This window comes from Neophocaena asiaeorientalis, unplaced genomic scaffold (assembly GCF_003031525.2).
Source record: "Neophocaena asiaeorientalis asiaeorientalis breed wild unplaced genomic scaffold, Neophocaena_asiaeorientalis_V1.1 scaffold14, whole genome shotgun sequence".
Taxonomy (NCBI): Eukaryota; Metazoa; Chordata; class Mammalia; order Artiodactyla; family Phocoenidae; genus Neophocaena; species Neophocaena asiaeorientalis.
The window spans coordinates 9,767,711-9,785,994 of record NW_020175192.1 but is presented as its reverse complement, the minus strand read 5'-3'; the positions used below and the strand labels follow the sequence as shown (position 1 = coordinate 9,785,994).

Below are 18,284 nucleotides of genomic sequence, written 5' to 3'. Positions count from 1 at the left end.
GTCTGGTTTTGGTACCAGTGTAATACTGACCTCATTGAGTTGGGAAGTGTTTCCTCTTCTTCTCTTTTTGGGAAGAATTTATATTAATTCCACTTTAAAGGTTGGGTAGAATTCACCAATGAAGCCATGTGGGACTGGGCTTCTTTGTGAAAAGTTTTCTGATGATTAATTTACTGTCTTTACTTGTAGGTGTATTCAGTTTTTCTTTTTCTTCTAGGGTTAGTTTCACTGGTTTGTGTCTTTCTAGGAATTTATTCATTTCATCTAGGTTGTCTATTTTGTTGATATGCAATTTTCGGAGTACTACCTTATAATCTCCCACCCCCTGCCTTTTTTTTTCTCTGTAAGATTGGTAGTAATGTTCCCTCTTTCATTCTTGATTTTATAATCTGAGTCTTCTCTTTTATTTTTTCGGTCAGTATAGCTAAAGGTTGATCTTTTCAATGAACCAATCTTTGGTTTGGTTGGTTTTCTCTATTATTTTTCTGTATCTGTTTAATTTATTTGTGCTCGAATATTTGTGATTTCCTATCTTTCCACTTGTTTGAATTTTGTACTTCTTTTTTAGTTTCTTAAAGTGAAAGAATAACTTATTAATTTGAGACATTCCTTTCTTATTAATAAAGGTGCTTATAGCTTGAGATTTCCTCTGAGGTTGACTGTATCCCATAAGTTTTGGTTTACTGTGTTTTCACTTTTATTAATTTCAAAGTATTTTCTAATTTCCCTTCAAATTTCTTTTTTGACATATTGGTTATTTAGGTGTGTGTTTAATTCCTACCTATTTATAAAATTTCCAAATTTCATTCTGTTATTATTTTCTAATTTTATTCTGTTGTGGCCAGAAAAATACTGTGTGTGATTTCAGCCCTCTTAAATTTACCGAGGCTTATCTTATGGACTAACGTATGGTCTACCCTAGATAATGTTCTGTGTGTGCTTGAGAAGAATGTGTATTCTATGGTTGTCAGGTAGAGTGTTCTGTTGATGTCTGTTAGTCTATCTGGTTTATAGTGTTGTTCAGATCTTCTATTTCCTTGACATCTTCTGCCTGGTTGTTGAAAGTGGAGTATTGAAGTCTCCAACAGTTATTTTTGAATTGTCTATTTCACTCTTCGATTTGTCTGTTTTTGCTTCATGCATTTTTCAGTTCTTTGTTAGATGCGTATATGTTTATAATTGCAGATGGTTTTATCGTTTTTTCATTAAAAAATATTCTTATCTTTAGTAATGATTTTTGTCTTAAAGTGTATTTGTGGTATTGGCATAGCCCCTTCCGCTTTCCTTGGGTTACTGTTTGCCCTGTATATTTTTTCCCATCCTTTTATTTTGTGTATTGTGTCCTTGAATCTAAAGCAAGCCTCTTATAGACAGCATATGGCTGGATCCAATTTAACTTATTTTTTTTTAAGTCATAATTTAATGTGTAAGGTGTAGCCAATACCAGCCTATGGGAGGACATTTTCCTCTACTTGTTTCTGTGGACACTGGTACCATCTTGTTTTGGAGCCTCTGACTCTTTGTTCTAGAAACTATATTAGTTTACTATCAATATATTACTATATCAGTATATAGTATATATTACTACTATATTAGTTTCCAACATTATTAAAATCAGTGGATGACCCACTGGTTAGCAAGTGCATTCTGGTCCTAAGATACATCTTCCTCTCCCTGGCTGGCATTCACCTCAGTGGTAATGTCTATTGCAGTTTCTTTATGTTCTTTCTGAGTTGCAGTGAAAACAAGTTCATATTTTTTCTTGGTATTGGCCTTAATACTATTATTTTGATGTGTTCAACTGAAGTGTCATTTATATAAATATGTTTAGAAATAAAAGCATGAATTTACTAAAGACAAGTGCCTTACAAATTCCATACTCGTCATGTTGTTTTTACCTTTATCATTGTCCCTTCATTTAAAATTTTTTTCTATAAAGTTTGGTTTCTTTAATGTATTTTATTCTGCCATAACACACAAATACCTGATTCTGCAGTGAGAATTAGTTGGTATGGGATTGGTAAACAGGTAAACTACAGAGTTTCCTTTGGTTTATTTATAGATTGTTCTTGGCAAGAGAAGCCAGATTACTAGAGTAGAATTATAATCTTTAGCAAAAAAAAGAAATAAAAAGTTTCTCCATTCAATGCCTTCTCTACAGAGCACTGCAGCTCAGCCTTGTACAGTTTGTAGTGTACAGAAGGTTTAGCAGATTTCACTTCCTCCTGTGCCCACCTTGATAGCAGGCCCACTGGCTGAAAACTCCATTTCTACCCCTTATCTCTGCACCCACTAGTGCTGCTTTATTTTACATGTAACCTGCATTTCCACTGTACTATTTTTTAAATAGCATCCGCTGTGGCTGCCACCAGCCATGCTGAGCTGCTTGCCTGGGCAGTCCACATTATCTCCCTGGCTACCAATTGTTTTTCGTTTGTACTCTGGTTATAAATTTCCATAGGTTTGAAGTGATCTATGCTTGCTGTGATTTTTCTCATAGGTTCTGTCTTTAGTGATTTTGTGTGTGATTTTGCAGAAAAGGAGGTTTTTTGAGTTACATGTATTGCATTATAGTAGAAATGCTTTTTCTATGTTGCTAGAAGTCTTTTTTATTTCTGTCTTCACTTACTAAAATACAAATGTACAAAAGTAAAGCGGTGTAGTTCTTATTGGCTGTTTTTGTGGACTGAAGTGAGACTTCAAGAAGGTAAAGCCAGAAATCTAAAACAATAACAGAAACGGACAAATCTTATATATCTTGCCCTGATTGTTTGTATATTATTGTGTATTGTAGGAGATGTATTTGCATGTGAAGAAACATATTGGGGGGGGGGTGTAATGAGAAAATATAAAGGAGTTTAAAACCTCTGATATAAAGTTACTATAAAGGCTAATTATGTCTTTTTCAAACCAACATATTGTACACCTTAAACTTACACAAAGTTATATGTAAATTACATCTCAATAATAAGTTAATAAATAAATTAAATGTGTCCCTAAAAATGTAATTAGAACCTCTTGTTTGTCATTTCTGGGGCAAATAGTTAAAATTCTCCACTATTTAACTGATAATCTGTTATTTTGATCTTTGTTCCAAAGTGATTTCTAAAAGTGTTTTTGGAGCCAATTAAAAGACAAAAAAAGTCACAAGATTTTGTAGAGGTTTTCCTCTCCTGCAATTCATTTTATAACTGGGCATCAGGTACTATAAGCTATAAGTCAGTATTCTTCATATCATTTCCAGAAGTGTTACATTTTCCATCTCTTGTGCATTTGGAATTACAAGGTTTGGAAAGAGAATAGCTATTCATTCTGTAAGTTAAGTACATTCAAGTATATTGCAGACTTTACTTTGTAGACAGCCTTCTTTTCTCCTCCTCACATCACCTCCCTGCTGCCACATTAACACACTCCAATTATGTGTGTGGGTTTTATAGAAGTGCACCACTATAAACTGTGTGTAAGAACCAATGCCAACCTCTCTGGCATATTCTTATTAAAGGGCATAAATACTCAAAGTGCCATTCTGTGAAAAACGAAATGCTGGATATTAGTTTTAGTATAAATTTGTAGCATTGCTTCAAATGTCTATATAGAAAGCATAATAGATCAGTGGCAAGTTAATAATGTCAAGAGAATCATTTCTGAATTCTGATTTCTTGCATATCATTTTGTCTATTCTTTGGGAGTTTCCTCTATATAAGTATAATGTTGATAATCGGAAAGGTTGAGGACTCTGGAGATATTTATGGCAAAAAGAAAAAAAAAAGAGAGAAGACTTGGAAGAAGCATGGTCATTGTCTTCAGTATTTTATGAACAATTATGTAGACGAAGAGGTAGACACATGTTCCTGATGTGTGAATGGAGTGCAAGCTTGTCGAGGCCAGGATCTCAGTCTCCTCCATAATTAATCACCTTAAACTTAACAAAATATGCCCTCAACCCTCAACATAGAGGACATTCAACATGAAAAATATTGTATGTTTAACTATTCATTAATTACCTAGAAGAGTAAAATTTTAAAGGTAGAGTAAGTCAGACTTTTATTCAAAAAGGTGATTATTTCTTATAATGAAAGCAGTCAGAGAACAGAATGAGCTGCCATCAGAAGCAGCAATCTCAGGACTTCCCTGGTGGTCCAGTGGTTAAGCCTTTGCCTTCCAATGCAGGCGGTGAGGGTTCGATCCCTGGCCAGAGAGCTAAGATCCCACATGCCTCGGGGCCAAAAAACTAAAACATAAAACAGAAGCAATATTGTAACAAATTCAATAAACACTTTTAAAAAACGGTCTATGTCAAAAAAAATCTTAAACAAACAAAAAAAGCAGCAATCGCGCCATCACAACAAGTGTTGAAACTAAGGTTGACTAACTCTCGTGAACGTATTACTGATGACTGTAATATCCTCTTGGATACCGAAGAGTTTTCTCACAGTACTGCAGGGATTCTCCCCCCCGCCACCAGTGATTTAAGGGGTCTATAACAAAACAAGTTTCAGGCTTGAACTTAGGAGCTTGGGAGAATTCCAAGAACAGTGATACTGTTTAGGCTACCCCTGGTGAAACTCCAAGCCGATGGAGATGAGAAGAACAGACATATTGAGGCCTTTGACACATGTGTTTGGAGCCATGGAACATGTTAAATTGGAATTTTTGAGACATTGCATTCCAGTGCTCACGTCTGACTAAATCACCACATGATGTGAAATCAGGAGCTTGTGGGTAGTATCTTTGTGTGTCTGTACTGCAAAGATGATTCAAAGAATTACTGAGGAATCATGAAAACGTTGCCCTTCCAAGGTCAAATGCAATGGCTCATTTCCCTTACTTCCCTCAGGTCTTTGCTAAACATCTCCCTATCGGTGAGGCCTTAGCTGACCACCTCGTTTAAAACTGCAATACTCTTCATACTCTCTGGAATACCTTATGCTCCTTCACTGCTTTATAGTGTTCTCTTCGGCACTTATCAATAGTACAATGCTACATCCGACTCATCTATTTTATTTCTTATCAGTTTCCCTCCACTAGAGTATAAGCTTCACGAGGGCAAAAATGTTCATATGTTCTGTCCACGGCTACACCCTTATGTCTTACAATGCTTAGCATACTATGGGCACTCAATAAAATATGTTGAACTAAACTAACAGGGGAACACTGTGGCCCTGCCGTTCGTGGTCCTTTGCCTGTCTTAAAGGTCAGTCCCTCCCATCAACTGTCAATCTCTTGCAACGCCATTCACAAAAATTAAGGGAAAGCACGCGTCTGCATATCCTTACACTACTGATGCTACTTACATTACTTCTCCTTAGTCTTGAGGAGAGTAATGGCATAGAAGGAAAGGAGACAAGTAAGCACTGAACATCTACCATGTATGAGGCACCGTGCGGAGTGTTTTGTATCCATCTCGTCATTTACTCCCCCTTACAATCCCGCCAGGTAGCAATTACAATCCCTGCTCTTCCAAACAAACTCATGTCTCAGAAAACTTAAGAAACTTGTAAGAACTAGGTTTCACCTCCAGGTCTGTCTGACTCTGATAAGGAGAGCTTCATCTTGAATAGAGTATTTGAATCACTCCCGGCTCAAAAATTCTTTTAGACTCTCACATTCCACAGACTTCAGATTTTTTTCTGAGATATAGATCATACCCACCCACAACACTTCTGTGTTGTTGGATAATTTACACAGATCTGGAAATTATTTTAATCAGATCAACATCTCAGAGAGTTAGAGTTCATTAAGGAAAGGGGGAAGGGAGCTTTGGGGATTATGATGAGGGGGGACTTTGATTTTTCTTTTTAACTTGTTTTGTCTTTCCATGGTACACAATTCAAAAAGTACAAAAGTGCAGGCAGAAGAAGGCCCCTAAAGGCTGTGCAATGATTTTGTGTCTGGTATGTAGGTAGTTGAGTATTTGGCTGCTCTGGTGGGTGTACAACACATGTCCTTTTTAGGGTTATTTTAACACAAATGCTGGATTTTCTTTCATCTTTTTCACCCGGCAGCCAGTTACTTCCTCAAAGCTCGCACTTAGCTTCACGTAAAGACAAAAACGATAGCTTGTAATGCCACGTACCCCATGTAATTATTGCCTGTGTGGGCAATAATTTATGAAGCTATTACTATACAATTTTCTAATCTCACTTTACGGTGATGAGTATCACATATTAATCTGCATAATGCCCTCTTGATTATATTTGCTGGATGTGAGTTTCAATTTACTGGCATTTAGGTTAAACATTTTATAGTTCTCATTTCATTAGTAGGCTTTTTAAAATGTACTTTCATGTGAGAATCTGATTTCTGAGTGGGAGGAATACCCTCACGAATTCTTCCTAAGAATAATCTGAAAGGTAGTAGGTACAATGTGAATTTGTCATTGTCTAGAGTTAAGGAAGAGACATATAGAGAATAAGCTATTTCAGGTAATCATAAAATAGCCCTTCTGCAGCCAGGGCAATTGGGCCTTATGTCTTTGGGTTGAGATGCTCTGCCCTGAATTGTAGGATTTAGAGAAGGCTACCCTGGATTCCAGCTCCTCAGCTTACTGGCTCTGTGTTCGTTCTTGGTCAGGAACCCCAATCCTCTAAACGTCAGTGCCCTTAGTTACAAAATTAAGGACATAATAATGCTTCTCTCCTAGGTTGGTGCAAGAATTAAATGGGATAATGCATATTGTATGTTTAAGAGCACAGGCTCAGGAGCCAGACTGGGTAGATTTGAACTGTGTGGTTTGGGCAAGAGATTAAACACACCTATGCCTCTGTTTCATCGTCTGTAAAATGGGGATAATTATAGGGTCTTACTCAAAAGTTGTTGTGAGGGTTAAAATGATTTAATACTGTAAAGCACTTAGGTTCCCGGCACATAATAAATGCTCACTAAAAATTAGCTATTATATGGTATGTGACAGCATTGCATAAATCCTAATATACGTCATCACCTATTATCTGGGTTGTGTGCACCATTTTATATATTTATTTAATGGATTATTTTATACAGATTTAGTCAGATTTCATAATACAAAACAAGTGGATACGTAGTAGGTATAGAGGAGCCTAATTTTGATGTTTCCTACAATTTTATTTATGTTTTACTATTAAGCATACTCATACACAAGTCTTATCTTTCTTCTTGGCACTTCCTTTAGGGCCTCCTTGCTGGTAATAAGTATTTGTGTTTAATACACTTCTTGACTGTGAAATTGGTTAACCATTTTTGGAAGTAATTCTAGCAGCAAATGAACAGGCTCAGATCATTGTGGCAGGGGGTGAACAGCAATCTTAAAACTGAATTCGGTAACGGGAATTCATGGAGAGAAATGGAGTTCAGTGTAAATTCAAAAATTGAAATCCATAGGTGCCGTGATGTAAAGGGAAGGATGTGGGATTTGTCCTTAGTCTTGGAGTCCCATCACCTTGGGCATGAGCTCAGGTGAGTAACTGCATGGTATCTCTGCTTCCCCATCTGTAATGTGAGGACCGTATATCCCCTCTACCTATTTCACAGGGATGCTTAAAACTGTTAACAGAGGTAATATATAGGAAGATGCTTTGTAAGCCATAAAATTAATGTACAAATATTAGCGTTACAGATATTCTGAGAGGCAAACCAAAGATTCCAAAGAAGACACTAACTCTTTTTCTTGCCAACTATATATCCATGTTCATTGTTAAGCTGGATGGGTCTTAATCTTATCTACTGAATTCATTCTGAAAAGTACAGGCTAGAATTCATTAGTCCTTTAGCATAAAGGATCTATTAGGTGAGTCAATAATTAATTCCAAAATCTTACCCTTCGAGTAAGAGGGATGTGTATCATCAGCGGAGCTGAAGGCTAAACACAGAGGAAGAACTAGCCCTGCCCCGTGTTCTCATGCAGTCACCCTAATTTTGTTTAGCCCTCAGGATGGAGGCTGATGTACCCAGTCTCTTCTTTGTCTCTCTCCCTATCCCTTCTAACATACCTCCAACCATATCTCCAGCTGCAGCCTTGTCCGAAGTGTAGGGCAAGGGGAGAAGTGGTGAGCGTACTTACTTCCAGCCTTGGTGACAACCATGAGGTATGTTCCTCTAAATTCTGATCATGGGGGAATTGGAAACACTATGAGACGTTTTTTTCATCAAAATATTCCAGTAGCCCCAAGAAGAAGAATCTGACCGTAAGGGTCTCAGCGCATTGCTAGGAGAAGTCTAGCTGATAAAACTGTCTTGCAGAATGCGTGAGGATGGATGGATGAATCAAAGGAATCACCTCGTTCAAATGCTTCATTTTAGTACAAGGAGTCGTCCTGGTGCATTTCCTTTGTGTGCCTGAAAGCAAAATGTTTATTGGAACTCAGTGAATGCTCCTTAGACTCTGAAGCCCAGAGGTGTTCCGCCATAACTCATCATGGACTTAGGTCATTTGTGAGATGATGTTACTTGGAGGTCACTGAAAATACTTGGGGTGGCCAGGGGCAATGGAGGACTCTTATTATGAGAAGGTAATGACGTGTTCTCTTATTGATAGAAAAATGATGCTACCCCTGACTCATTCGCAAGGTGATGGCTGTTTCTCACTGAACTCATTGACGATGACCTTGTGCTGAACCATTCACCATCTTTGCCTCATTCCTTTCAAGCCCAGTGATCGGGAAGTGTGAGCCAGCTGGCTGGGATGTGGAGTCCGGTCCAGAGGTTCAGGAACAGTTTACAACTGTGAGACAGAGCCAGGTTGACTGGTTCCGAATGGAAGTCGTCACCCTTAACATCCCTGAGCTGTTAGTTGACACCCTGAAGCTCTGTGGCTGCTTGAAGAAGGGCTGAGAGAAAGCACTTAGATCCCTGCTGAGCTCATTACCTTAAATTAGCTTCTGTGGTCTGTGCAGGAGGGGAATTTCTCCAAAGCCTCGGGAAAGTGTGTGTATGGGGGATGGGGAAAGGGGAAAGGGTCTCTAAGATGGGAAGGAGATTCAGTTAAGCTTCCTGGAAAAATAGGGCTGTTAATCCTTAATTCATACTAAGAAAGCATAAAGTCCCTGAGTGGAAGGCTGTTTCTTTAGAGCAGTCTGAGCACTTGAGCTGTCTCCCAGAACGCAAAGGGGAGGCAGACAGAGCGGGTCACAGGTAACTCCCTGTTTCACCTCCTTCCCCCTTAGCTTTTTCCTAAGAGGTGGGCTTTATAGCCAACTTCCCTCTGTCTCTGTTTTCTTCTTGTGCAAACCGGGTGATGACATTGACTCTCTTCACAGGAAAGCACTCAGTGAGGATTAACTAAGTAATGAGAGCAAATTGCAAGGGTGATGGAAATGCCCAATAAAATCGTTGACGGATGTCTCCCAGGGGGCGGGGCCCTTCCATGCTCCTTTCATCCGGGTCTCACCAGCACCATGGACCACCGCTAGCTCTGCGGGCTCCTCAAGCCTTCCCCCCTGAACCCTTGTCTCTGAGGAGCTTTGAACTATTTACTGAAATGATTGCTCGGTTGTCCCCGCCCTCCAACCATCCCTCCCAGGCGAGAGCAGTAGGACTCATTTTCCTCTGTCTGGGGAAAGACATCCAGGAGACAGGACTGTTGGCCAAGCTATCAGTGATGCCTCCCGTTCCCATCCTGAGGAGAGCAGCTTTTCAAGAATATTATTTCCTGAGTATACTTTTTTTTTTTGTTGTTGTTGTTGTTGTACGCGGGCCTCTCACTGTTGTGGCCTCTTCCCGTTGCGGAGCACAGGCTCCGGACGCACGGGCTCAGCGGCCATGGCTCACGGGCCCAGCCGCTCCGCGGCATGTGGGATCTTCCCAGACCGGGGCGCGAACCCGCGTCCCCTGCATCGGCAGGCGGACTCTCAACCACTGCGCCACCAGGGAAGCCCTCCTGAGTATACCTTTTATAGACTTTCTGGAGAACAATTTAGTAACACAGGCATTCAAAATTCTTAGAAACGTGCATGACACTTGCCTGAGGAATTCCATGTTCAGCACATCATCACAGGTCTTCTCGTTCACTGTTCTTCACTCCAGAGTGTATTGCCTTCAAGGGAGAATTTCAGTACTTTGGGACTTTGAATCAACCAGCTGATTACCCCATCTGCCCACCCAATTGCTATAGGGCTGAGGGATCTGCTTTGTAATGGGACACCAGCCTTCCACAGTCTGCTTATTCTCTGGTTGTGGGCGTATTCAAGGAAATCTATATATTTGCACAGAGTCATGGAAATGTACACGTGAACAAGCTAGCGTGATCGTGGTCTACACTTTCTATTTATAGATGAGGAATCTGAGACCCTGAGAAAACGAGTGGCTTACCCACATGTTCATACCTATTCAAAGCCACAGAAGGAATGAGAACCCAGGGCCTGTAACTCCCATCTGGGCTTTTCTTTAGCTATGGAAGCTTAACAACGTGGGACATAAAGTAGAGAGAAGTCATTGTAGGGTGAACCTTTATGAGGCAGAAAAAAAAATCATGTTTGTACCAGGTTTCATAGTGCTCCAGGATCCACTGTTGGAGTATCGAAAGCTTATTCTGCATAGTTCGGAGGCTGGGGCTGTGTACCTCGATTCATTCCACTTTTGTATCCAAGGAGTGTAAGTTCTAAAATAAAAGAAAGGAATGTTCTTTATCAGTAACTCAGCGAAGGCTCAATGTATTGTGTGCCTCTATAGTTGATCTTTGCTAGGGAATTGTGAGCAGGTAGTTACTAAATGCTAAGCTATTTACATACTGTAATGGTTAATTTTATGTGTCAACTTGACTGGGCCACAGGGTGCCCAGACGTTTGGACAAACATTATTCTGGTGTATCTGTGAGGGTGACTTTGGATGAGATTAACATTTGAATGGGTGGATTGAGTAAAGCAGACTGTCCTCCCCAATGTGGGTGGGTCTCATCTAATCGATTGAAGACTTAAATAGAACAAAAAGGCTGTGTGGGAGGGAACTCCCACTGCCTGATGGCTTTCGGCTGGGACATCCATCCTTTCCAGCTTTCGGACTCAGACTAAGACATGGGCTCTTCTTGAATCTTGAGCCGGCTGGCTTTTGAACTGGAACTTACACCGTCAGCTTGCTTGGTTCTCAGGCCTTTGCATTCAGACTAGAGCTACACCCCCTGCTCTCCTGGGTCCCCAGCATGCTGATGGCAGACCTTGGGACTTTTCAGCCTTCATAATCACATGAACCAATGACTTATAATGAATCTCTTCATATATATATAGATATATTTATTTATTTAAAATATATATTCTATATTTAAATACATAATACATAAAATACATATATTTAAATGTTTAGATATTTAAAAATATGTTTACACACACATCCTATTGGTTCTATTGGCCTGGAGAACCCTGATTAATACACACAGGCTTAATCCTCACAAAGACCCTCTGAAATAGATACTGTTGTTGTTGCTATCATTATTATTATTACTCTATCTTAAACATGAGGCAGTTACACTCAGACTGGTTAAGTCACTTGCCCAGAGCTACACCCTGTGTCTGGACGGAGCCCGCGTTCCCCTCGGAGTCCTCATGCTGCATGTCCGTGACACACTCTCTCTTACTGTGTCTCCAAAGCCTTAAGCACGTAAGCGTCCTTTGACCTAGCCATCCAATTCTAAGAATATACCCTAAGTGTTAAGCATGAGTGTGTAAGTATAATGGTACATCTTTAAACATTTCTAATAGTAAAAACTTTTAAACAACCTAAATGCTGGAAAGTAAGTGGTTAAATGATCTATGATAGTGTTCCTCAGTGAAATACTGCATTCATTACAAACCGTGCTTTCAAAGACTGTTTATTTACCTGGGTAATCGTTCACAATATATGACTCTTAAAAGCATGTTACAAGCCTAAGGAAACAGGATGACTAAATGTAATGTGGTATTTTGGATGGGATCCTGGAATTGCATTTAGTTATCGTGTTTTCTTAGGTTTGTAACATGTTTTTAAGCTGGAACAGGAAAACTAAAGTAGTAAAAACTAAAGGAAGCTGAATGAATTATAGACTTTAGTTAATGATAATGTGTCAAACTTGGTTCATTAATTGTGACAAATATACTATACAAATGCGAGATATTAATAAGAAGGAAAAATGGGTTTCGGGTATATGGGAATTCTTTCTACTACCATCACAATTTTTTTGTATATCCAAAACTATTCTAAAGTTTAAAAATTGTTTTTAAAAAGTTACAAGGCATTACATCCAGGAGGGGACCCTCTTTGTAAAGAAAAAGAATGTGTATGTAGGTACATTGCAATAATGAAAGGGAAGAAATCAAATGTTAACAGGAATTATTTTGGATTGGTGAATGTGGTAATTTTTGTTTTTCTGTGTTTTCCAAGTTTCTGACATTGAATATGATTATCTCTTTTAAAAGAAATAATAAATGCTGCTTTAAATTGATCACTCCCATTTCCTTCCATAGTGTCTGAAACTCTGGCCCTTAAAATACTCTTAATTTAAGAATGATTAGAAAATATGTTCCCTGAAGAGTAACCCTTTACAACCTTATTCCGTGTTATTCCATTTGCAAGGATTAGTTGGGCAAATAAACTGACTGTCATATGGGAAAACAGACAAAAGTGTCTTCAGAGAGTTTGTGGAGAAGGACACCAGAAAGGGAGGAGAGGGCCGACCATGTGCCAGGACCTACCATTGTCAGTCCCTGTCCCAGCTAAAGGCTTCAGTGACTCCCAGGGAGCAGGACACCTTTCTTTACCTGTACACAGGTGATCAAGGTGTGCAGGGTGATTTCTGCTTAGGTGGGATGTTTTCCCATAGTTTGATCCAAGACAGCAAGAAGTGCTGTTGTTCTTTCTTTTTTTTTTTTCCACGGCTCACGGGCCCAGCCGCTCCGCGGCACGTGGGATCCTCCCGGACCGGGGCACAAACCCGCGTCCCCTGCATCGGCAGGCAGACTCTCAACCACTGCGCCACCAGGGAAGCCCTGTTTTTCGTTTTTTACCAAAATAATTCTCTTAACACAGACAACCTTAGATCTGTAAACGTACCTTGCCTATTCACGACATTGCTGTGCTGTGTTGTGGAAAGGCCTAAAAAGAAGTAAAAGCCTTAGTTTCTAATTTCAACCTGCCACTCGTTTAACATGTGACCATGGAATAAAACCCACTAAGTTTAGGTACCTCATCACTAAAATGGAGAACCTGGACAAGATCACTGGTTTTCACACTGTGTCCTACGAAGCCCTAGAAGTTCCTTAGGAAGTCCTCCAGAGGCCAGGTTTGGATTAGATTCTCTGGACAACTTACCTGGATTCAACCAAAGTACCTTAACACTTAACGTGGCCTACATCTCGGGCTTCTGTATACAGTTCTGTTTGAATGCAGGGATTTTGTGGAACTCGAGCATTCAGTGATCCTCAGATTCTGAAAAATGGCTTAAAGTGAAATCCAGGTTAAAAATCAATACTTTCAGAAGAGAGGAAACTGCTACCAAAAGAAGCAAAATCAGATTGAGGTGGTTTCAGAAATAAAATATCCTGTAAAGCAATTATACTCCAATAAAGATGTTAAATTTTTAAAAAAAGATGATTTCTTTTGAAAAAAATTAAAAATTTAAAAATTAAAAAAAATATATCCTGCCAAGAGAGTCTCTGAAACATCCCTTTCTGTCTCTGTCAGAGGTGAGGTAGGAAGGCATTTGTTTTCAGGCAACTCTGTTATGACTCACATTGCCTGTGAAAACCTTCAACCCAATCCTTCTGCTTCGCAAACTGGAAGGACAGCCCAAGTTAGAGACAATCCAAAACTTTTACAAACTGTTCTGAGAAATAGGTATTTAGAATGGCAAGAAACAGGAAAACATATGCTAGGGAGATTTATTGCCTTAACAAGCCGAGGAGGACGAACGCCTTACTCTCCTTTTGAATGGAGGTGGTCTGAACCAGTTGAGTCAGCTTTGAGCGGAACAGAGGGATCTTGTGTTTTTCCTGACATTTCAGCTCTAACCCTAATGCAGACAAACAAAGGACTGAGCCAACAGTGACAGCACTTCCAGAGGTCCTGAAACTAATTCAGCCGCTCTGCGCCCCTCAAAGCAGTGATGCCCGGGAGCCTGTTAGAACATCTTAGGACTTCCGCCAATAAGAACAGACCACGCCTTACCTCGCAGTCCCTCTGGATCCAAGCTGAGCTGAGGCCAAATCTCTAAAACCTTCAGGTGCATAAATAATCCCCCTCTTTTCTCTCTCCTGAATCCCATGACAACCTGGGCATCATTTATTATTGGAAAGAACAGCTATATAGCAGGAGAAGAATAAGAAGAAACGCCCTTGCAGAAAGTCTTGGTGGGTTCCCAGAACAGATAAACTACAGTCAGTCATATGTTCCTCAGCAAATTAAAGCATCTATCGAAGGAAAGTATTTGAACAAAACTCTACTTTATTGGGTCTGTTTTCTGTAGTGTATTTCTATGGGGAATATGTTCTATAAAAGGCAGATTTTACTTTATAAAAGGAAATGTGAAGGGAAAGAATTCGCAAAATGCACACTCAGTTTACATTTAGTTGAATGTTTTGAATTTGACATTCTCTTTAGTGATTCTTTTCTAGTTTCTTCCTTATATCTGAATCATCATGTCTATTATATGAAGGGAACAGTTAGCCCTATGTTCATTCTCTAGTAGACTTGCTGGTAGTTCTAACAGGAAAATAATACATGAGCATGGGTACTTAAAACCATATAAAGTTCATAGAAATAGCTGCAAATTCTCTAACCTTTACCTTTATACACGTACCCAAGTTTCCATGTTTATTCCAATATCCTACAACTTTTTTTCCTTTCAATTTTCCTTGCATCACTCCCCAACCCCTGCAGCGTTCATTCTCACTCAGTTTAATCCCTACATCACCACAATCTGCACTTTGTGCATCTGATGTGTTAAAATTGCCCGCCCTGTTGAAAACTATGGCTGGCCAAGTACAAGTTAACAGAACTCTAGGCGGACCCTTGTACATAACCTCATTATTTAGTTTCAGTTTCTGGTGGTGGCTGTATAATCAGCCTGGCAGCAGAGAGACTACACTGTGATCTCTGACAGGGCAAGGATCAGGATGATGGTACACGCTCTAGACACTTTCACGAGTAAGTTTTGCCAGAAGATCAGCGCGGCATCATGGTGAAGGCTCTGGAATCAACCTGCTTGGGTTCATGTGATGACTGTTGCTTACTGACTATATACCCTTTTGGGTACTTACTTATCCACTTTAAGCCTCATATCCATCACCTGGAAAAGTATATAATAATACCTATCTTCATGTTATCAGAAGTATTAAATGACCTTGGGATATAAGGTGTTAAATGTGGTACCAGACTCTAGTAAGACTTGGATAATTATCTCCTTTCTTCCTTTCTTCCTTTCTCCCTCCCTCCCTCCTTCCTTCCCTCCTTCCTTTCTTTCTTCCTCCCTCCCTCCTTCCCTCCTTCCTTCCTTCCTTCCTTCTTTCCTTCCTTTCCTCCTTCCTTCCTTTCTTCCTCCCTCCCTCCTTCCCTCTCTCCCTCCCTCCCTCCTTCCTTCCTTCCTTCCTTCTTTCCTCCCTCCCTCCCTCCCTCCTTCCTTCCTTCCCTCCCCCATTGCATGAGGACATATGCAGAACACTAACAGCACAGGTGTCTAAGGCAGTGGGTTTCGAGTGTAGTCTTTTAACCAGCAGCAGCATCACCTGGGAACTTGTTAGACTTGCAGATCTTCTGGCCTGACCCCAGACCTCCTGAATCAGAAACACTGGGTTTGGGGCCCAGCTCTCTGTGTTGTAGCCAGCCTACCAGATGATCCTGAGTATGAATATTCTGGTGTGAGGTTTTAAGTCATGCAAATGAATCTCTGCCTCCAGTTAAGGTAAAAAGGGAAGGGCCTTGGCTTACACTGTCTTTGGGCAGGAAGACAGGACGAGGAAACACTATTAGAATTACTAGAAAAGCGGGGTCTTGAGCAGCTCAGTCTGTCGGGGTGTGCATTCTGCTCAAGATGTAAATGAGATGGAAAAAAACAGCGCTAGTGTCAGCTGCTCCATAATTATTTAGTCACTCTCAGGTAACTAGACAGCCTGGGAGTGTTGATCAAACATGCTCCTGGGTAATTGGCAGTGGAAGGTGTGAACTCTCCCCAGTTTAATAAATATTAGAATAGACTGCGAGAATTGGTGACTAACAGGGAGCAACTAAATGATGATCTTCTGTAGTCCTCCTTGAGGGGTGTATTTCTTGGTTTTCCGGAGAATGTTATCGAATGAAATGTACATTGAGGGTGAGACCTAGGAGGAGACCTGTCTGGTATCATAACAACCATGACAATATTAACGTACATGCAGATACACAGAAGACTCCGTGAACCTTTCGTATTCAATGATTATACACAACGCTCTGTTGGATACAACCCCTCACATACGTCTCTATCTGATATATGAACATTATTCTTTTTTAAAATTGGAGCAGAATTGCTTTACAATGTTGTGTTAGTTTCTGCTGTACAGTGAAGCGAATCAGCTATATGTATACATATATCCCCTCCCTCTTGGACCTCCCTTCCACTCTCCCCTCATCCCACCCCTCTAGGTCATCACAGAGCACCAAGCTGAGCTCCCTGTGCTATACAGCAGGTTCCCGCTAGCAGTTTTACACATGGTAGTGTATTTATGTCAAACCTGAACTTCCTTTCTTGGTTTTTCAGAGAAGAACCTGTTAGTATATTCTCAAGATTTGTTCTGGCCACAGCAAAGAAAATGGAAGAAGCTACACATCCTTTAGCTAAAGGGTTAATTTTTTACTAAAATACTTTGTAGCGAAGTTCTGATGCCATTCCTCTTAGGAATTTTTTTTCCTTTTACGCTTTGGAAAGTATATTCACCACGGTATTTGTTGTTAGTCATTGGTGTGTTTTTCTTGTCACCTTTTCCAAATCAACTCTATTGTACTTATCTTGAAGAACTTAAATAATAACTTTAAGATAAATCCTAGTGATAAGCTCACAGCCACTGAAGCCAACAGAGGGAATACAAGAAAATGAGATATATGCATCATTGCTGACAGTTAAGTTTCTCAAACCAAATGTTTTTGAAGCATTTTAAAATGACTGTAATATTTATTTTTAATGCTCAGCAATATTGCAGTTATTGGATCAGAATGATAAATTTGCTCATCTGTAAGTACCTCCATGCAAATTGAATTCTCCTAGCCTAGTGCTGTTCAATAAAAGTATAGTGCGAGTTTCATATATAATTAAAAAATTTTAATAGCCAAATTTTAAAAGGTAAAGAGAAACAGGTGAACGTAATTTTAATAATACAGTCTACTTAACCCAGTGTATCCAAAATATTGTATTTCAACATGTAAAAATATAAATAATTTTCAATATAAAAAATATCAATGAGAGATTTTACATTCTTTCTTCACATTAAGTCTTTGAAACCCCATATGCATTTTACACTTACAGCACATTTCAGTTTGGACTAACTGCATTCAAGTTGTCAGTAGCCAGTAGCCACCTGTGATCAGGGACAGGGCAGTTTTAGACATTAAAAGGATGTTTGTAAGATACCCTTCTTTTTTCATCAGTGTATACATGTCAATCCCAATCTCCCAATTCATCCCACCACCACCACCACCACGCCCCTTTCCCCCTTTGGTGTCCATACGTTTGTTCTCTACATCTGTGTCTCAATTTCTGCCCTGCGAACTGGTTCATCTGTACCATTTTTCTAGGTTCCACGTATATGCGTTAATATACGATATTTGTTTTTCTCTTTCTGACTTACTTCACTCTGTATAACAGTCTCTAGATGAATCCACGTCTCTACAAATGACCCAGTTTCGTTCCTTTTTATGGCTGAGTAATATTCCATTGTATATATGTGCCACATCTTCTTTATCTATTCGTCTGTCAATGGGCATTTAGGTTGCTTCCACGACCTGCCTATTGTAAATAGTGCTGCAGTGAACATTGGGGTGCATGTGTCTTTTTGAATTATGGTTTTCTCTGGGTATTTGCCCAGTAGTGGGACTGCTGGATCATATGGTAGTTCTATTTTTAGTTTTTTAAGGAACCTCCATACTGTTCTCCATAGTGGCTGTATCAATTTACATTCCCACCAACAGTGCAAGAGGGTTCCCTTTTCTCCACACCCTCTCCAGCATTTGTTGTTTCTAGATTTTTTGATGATGCCCATTCTAACTGGTGTGAGGTGATACCTCATTGTAGTTTTGACTTGCATTTCTCTAATGATTAGTGATGTTGAGCAGCTTTTCATGTGCCTCTTGGCCGTCTGTATGTCTTCCTTGGAGAAATG

The 18,284-nt window shown here is 39.7% G+C and overlaps 1 pseudogene; it reads right to left on the bottom strand.

The window, feature by feature from the left end:
- Positions 1-8,060, bottom strand: part of LOC112413130 (ribonuclease H1 pseudogene) — a 49,329-nt pseudogene extending 41,269 nt beyond the window's left edge.
- Positions 8,061-18,284: the final 10,224 nt, after the last annotated feature.